Source organism: Triticum dicoccoides, chromosome 2A (assembly GCF_002162155.2).
Source record: "Triticum dicoccoides isolate Atlit2015 ecotype Zavitan chromosome 2A, WEW_v2.0, whole genome shotgun sequence".
Classification (NCBI taxonomy): Eukaryota; Viridiplantae; Streptophyta; class Magnoliopsida; order Poales; family Poaceae; genus Triticum; species Triticum dicoccoides.
The window spans coordinates 45,283,157-45,288,446 of NC_041382.1; positions in this window are offsets into that span (position 1 = coordinate 45,283,157).

Here is a 5,290-nt window from a genome sequence, read left to right on the forward strand (position 1 = left end):
TTGTATAGGGGTGTGACCATTTATCTGGTATGAATTACATATAGCTGTGCCGGACTCGTCTAACCGTGTCTGAGGTCTTGATGACCTGTTAAATGCTTTAGTTGGTGAGGCCGTTTTTAGTGTGCGGCTGCCAAGGCAGCCGCACTCTCTTCGGCGCGCAAAGATCGCTTAATTTTTCCGTTTACTGTAATGATGCCACGTGGACCGGGCATCTTGAGTGTGAGGGAAGCGTAGTGCAGTATTGCATTAAAGCGAGCGGAAGCTTCGCGTCCGAGTAGTGCTTGATAGCCACTTTGGAACGGAGCGATGTGGAAGGTTAAATGTTCGCTACGGAAGTTATCGGGGGAGCCAAATATAACTTTTAGCAGCAGGGAGCCCGTGCAATGAGCCCATGGGCCTGGCATTACTCCTTTAAAGGTAGTATTGCTATGGCAAATTTTTGTTGGGTCTATCCCCATTTCGCGGATTGCATCCTGATATATCAGGTTTAGACTGCTGCCACCGTCCATCAGGACTCGTGTGAAGTGATATCCGTCAATTATTGGGTCTAAGACCAGGGCAGCCCATCCTGCACGCCGGATACTTGCTAAGTAATCATGATGGTCGAAAGTGATCGGTTGAGACGACCAGTGGCAGGACTCCACGGTGATAGGCCCTTGGGCATATTTTTCGGGGAGTGCCGTTTTGTTTCTTCCCTTGATCACGTGTACCACGTTTACTGTTTTGACTTCTGGTGGAAATTTCTTTTGTTCCCCAGTGTCTTGCTTGAGAGGCTCATCCTCGTCTTCGCTTGGTGTATCCTCCCCCTTGTGTACGGCGTTGAGCTTACTGGACTGCTTGAAGACCCAACATTCTCTGTGGGTATGATTAGCAGGTTTACCAGGGGTGCTATGGATCTGACATATTTGGTCCAGAATTTTGTTTAGGCTGGACAGTTCTTGTCTAGGGCCTTTAGAGGGCGGCTTTTGCGGACCTGGCCGAGAGCTTTTGAATCCGGCATTTACTGCCGTGCTCTTCGTGCTGTCTTCTTTATTCTAGAGTTTGTTACTACTGTTGCACCGTGATTTCCCGTTTCCATCTCTAACTTCAGATGTACTGGGGTCGCTGGTGCTGCATCTGGCTAGCCTGCTGACCTCACCCGTGCAAAAGCGGGTCATGAGGCTTGTTAATGCTGCCATTGTTCTCGGCTTTTCTTGACCGAGGTGTCTGGCGAGCCATTCGTCACGGACGCTATGCTTAAAAGCTGCCAAGGCTTCGGCGTCTGGAAAGTCGACAATTTGGTTCTTTTTGGTAAGAAACCCGTTCCAAAGTTTTCGTGCTGACTCTCCGGGCTGTTGAGTTATATGACTCAAATCGTCCGCGTCCGGAGGTCGGACATAAGTCCCTTGGAAATTTGCCCGAAAAGCGTTTTCGAGCTCTTCCCAACTTCCAATGGAGTTTTCGGGGAGGCCTTTAAGCCAGTGACGAGCTGGCCCTTTGAGCTTGAGGGGTAAGTACTTGATGGCGTGGAGATTATCTCCTCGAGCCATATGGAGATGGAGGATATAATCCTCAATCCAGACCCCAGGGTCTATTGTTCCGTCGTATGCCTTATGTTTACGGGTTTGAATCCCTTTGGAAATTCATGGTCCAGCACCTCATCAGTGAAACATCTGGGTGTACCGCGTTGTTCGGATGTTTGTTGTGTTACGTTGTATGCTGGGGCGCGCTTGCGTGGTCCATAGATGGATCTGGTTGTGCCGTCCTTTTGGTGCGAGCCGTCGCATGGATCGCGTATTGGCTTGTGAGTGGCGTTGTTTGCCGCTCGATGTTGGCCGTGAGGTCATCTATCCGGCCAGGTGGCTGTTTAGATTTTTGGTTGTGGGGGGTCTGAGGCCTCCTCATCGAATTCAGGTAGCAACTTCCGCTTTGGGTAGCTCTTGGTGGGGCGATTGTCGCCGTACCTCGCTGCTGTGTTGAGTACTTTACTCCACCTGAGTTGGAGTGTGTCTTGCGTAGCCTTGAGCTTTTGCTTCTGCTTTTTCAGACTCCTCGCGGTGGCACAAGCCTTTGACGGGCATTCTGCTGCTCCGGGTGCCTGTCCGGCGTTATGTCGCCCGGACTATTATCTTTGACAGAATTGGTTTGTTCGGTTTGATTCTCCGTATTGCCGTGGTCCGGCAGTGGTTCACCCTGCTCCAACGCTGGGTCTGTATGATCGTTATTTCTGCCGAGGCGGGATTTGGGGCGGCGCTTGCGCCGCCGCTTTGACTGCTTCTCGAGGGAACAAGCCTTCGGTGCGTCCTTCCATTCCTCGTCGTCGTCTTCTTTTGGTGTGTCCACCATGTATACGTCATATGATGAAGTGGACGTCCAGCGCCCTGTGGGCGGTGGTTCCTCTTCTCCTGCCGCATCGCCGTCCATACCGTCGATGTCTTCGGAGTCAAAGTCGAGCATGTCGGTTGAGTCATCGACAGTGGCTATTAAGTGGGTGGTGGGTGGGCGTCGAATTTCTTCGTCGTCCGCATCCCAATCCTGTTTGCCATAATCCGGCCAGGGCTCTCCTGACAAAGAGAGAGACCTTAGTGAATTCAGAATGTCGCCAAAGGGCGAGTGCTGAAAGATATCTACGGTGGTGAATTCCATAATCGGCGCCCAATTAGATTCGATTGGCAGGGGCGCAGGTGGTTCAGAGTCAGAAAAAGGGTCCGGCACCTTGGTGTCACGGGCTGCGCAGAGGATTATGCTGGTGTTTGGCTCGATCGCCATTGAGACTGCAGCTCCTGAGGCGGTGTCTAACCACCCGTCCTTGATTGGCGCAGTTGGCTCCGAGCTAAGGGTCGAAGCTGATGTGGGCGCGGCCTCTGGGGTACTGTTCGGTGGCAGAGCTAGGTCATACCCATCGCGACAGTGCGGCGTGCCCGGCTGTGGCTCGAATCCGTCGAAGATCAAGTCTCCGCGGATGTCGGCCGTGTAGTTCAAACTTCCAAATCTAACCTGATGGCTAGGGGCGTAGCTTTCAATCTGCTCCAGATGGCCAAGCGAATTAGCCCGCAGTGCAAAGCCGCCGAATACGAAGATTTGTCCGAGGAGAAAAGTCTCACCCTGGACCGCATCGCTATCGATGATAGTAGGAGCCATCAAGCCTAACGGCGATGAACAGAGGAACTCTCAATGAAAGCACCAATGTCGGTGTCAAAACCGGCGGATCTCGGGTAGGGGGTCCCAAACTATGCGTCTAGGCCGGATGGTAACAGGAGGCAGGGGACACGAAGTTATACCCAGGTTCAGGCCCTCTTGAGGGAGGTAAAACCCTACGTCCTGCTTGATTAATATTGATGATATGGGTAGTACAAGAGTAGATCTACCACGAGATCAGAAAGGCTAAACCCTAGAAGCTAGCCTATGGTATATGATTGTATGTTGTGATTGTTGTCCTACGGACTAAAATCCATCGGTTTATATAGACACCGGAGAGGGTTAGGGTTACACAAGGTCGGTTACAAAGGAGGAGATATCCATATTCGTATTGCCTAGCTTGCCTTCCACGCCAAGTAGAGTCCCATCCGGACACGAGATGAAGTCTTCAATCTTGTATCTTCATAGTCTAACAGTCTGACCAATGGAGATAGTCCGGCTGTCCGGAGACCCCCTAATCCAGGACTCCCACAGTTATACATACATAGAGTCACGGGCCAGGTGCTGTGATTGCTGCTCTGCTCCCCGAAAGGATTAATGCCATCCACGCTTAAACCAAACCGTACGTTCCTTGGGTCACCTGAAAACTCAGCCCAGTACTTTCTCTCGATTTTTCTCCACTGTGACCCGTCAGCGGGTGCTCAACTTCCCGTCTTTCTTACGGTCCTCTCTGTGCCATCGCATCAACTTGGCATGCTCTTCGTTTCTGAATAGACGTTTCAACCGTGGTATTATAGGAGCATACCACATCACGTTCGCAGGAACCCTCTTCCTGGGGGGCTCGCCGTCAACATCACCAGGGTCATGTCGTCCGATCTTATACCGCAATGCACCGCATACCGTGCATGCGTTGAAATCCTCGTACGCACCACGGTAGAGGATGCAGTCATTAGGGCATGCATGTACCTTCAGCACCTCCAATCCTAAAGGGCATACGACCTTCTTTGCTGCGTATGTACTGTCGGACAATTCGTTATTGTTTGGAAGCTTCTTCTTCAATATTTTCAGTAGCTTCTCAAATCCTTTGTCAGACACAGCATTCTCTGCCTCCCGCTGCAGCAATTCCAGTATGGTACCAAGCTTTGTGTTGCCATCTTCGCAATTGGGGTAAAACCCTTTTTGGTGATCTTCTAACATGCACTAGTAGAAAACGGAGCTTTAAAACCGGTTCATAAGGGCCTTTAGTGCCGGTTCCATAACTGGCACTAAAGGGTGGGCAATAAAGCCCCCCCTTTAGTACCGGTTCGGCACGAACCGGCGCTAAAGTGCCACCACATGGCATGAGCTCGCGCCCTGGTATGGGGGTACTAAAGGTTTTTTTTTGAAAATTTTGGAATTTTTTTTTGATTTTTTTTCAATTTTTAATGTTTCTGAATTATTTGATGATTTAGTCTCTAATCACCTCTCTTAACTGCTCAAGTGTGGATCACTCATTCCAAATCGCCTAACTTCCCGGTCGGTCACCCATCCTCTCACTCCCTCAGCCTGAGCACGCTTAACTTCAGAGTTCTATTCCCCTACATTCCAAGTCTGCACTTGTTGTTTTTCTGACAAATGTAAGCTGCCAATCCTATTAACCCTCAGCAGTTTAGCTTGAGCATTAGGTCACACGTTTCACCGTTTGAGTTTGAGACTATTATTCTAGAAAACAATAATTATTTAGTAACACTAATATTTTTTGAATAAGTTTGACCATAGTTTGACCAGATTTGACCAAAATTCAAAAAATTGAAATAATTATTTAGTAACACTAATATTCTTGAATAATTATGTAGTGACATTAATACTTCTTGAATAAGTAGTTTGACCAGATTTAACCAATTTTTTTTTAAAAAGCTAAAATTTGACCATATCTTTTTTTTTCCTTTTGGAATTTGAGGATTCTAAAAAATTGCAAACAAACCGTAGGTGGTCTCCATTGGATGCGGATTTTTGTGCTGAATTTTTTGATATATTATACGTTTTTTTCCGACATCGTATGCAAGTTATAGCCGTTTTACATTTTCCCTACACTTTTTGCAAAACATGTCCAAATTTAAGTTTTCAAATTTTCCTAACTAGTAGATGTAGTAATCTAACTACCTCTCGAAGGATTTTATTTTTTGAAGTTTTT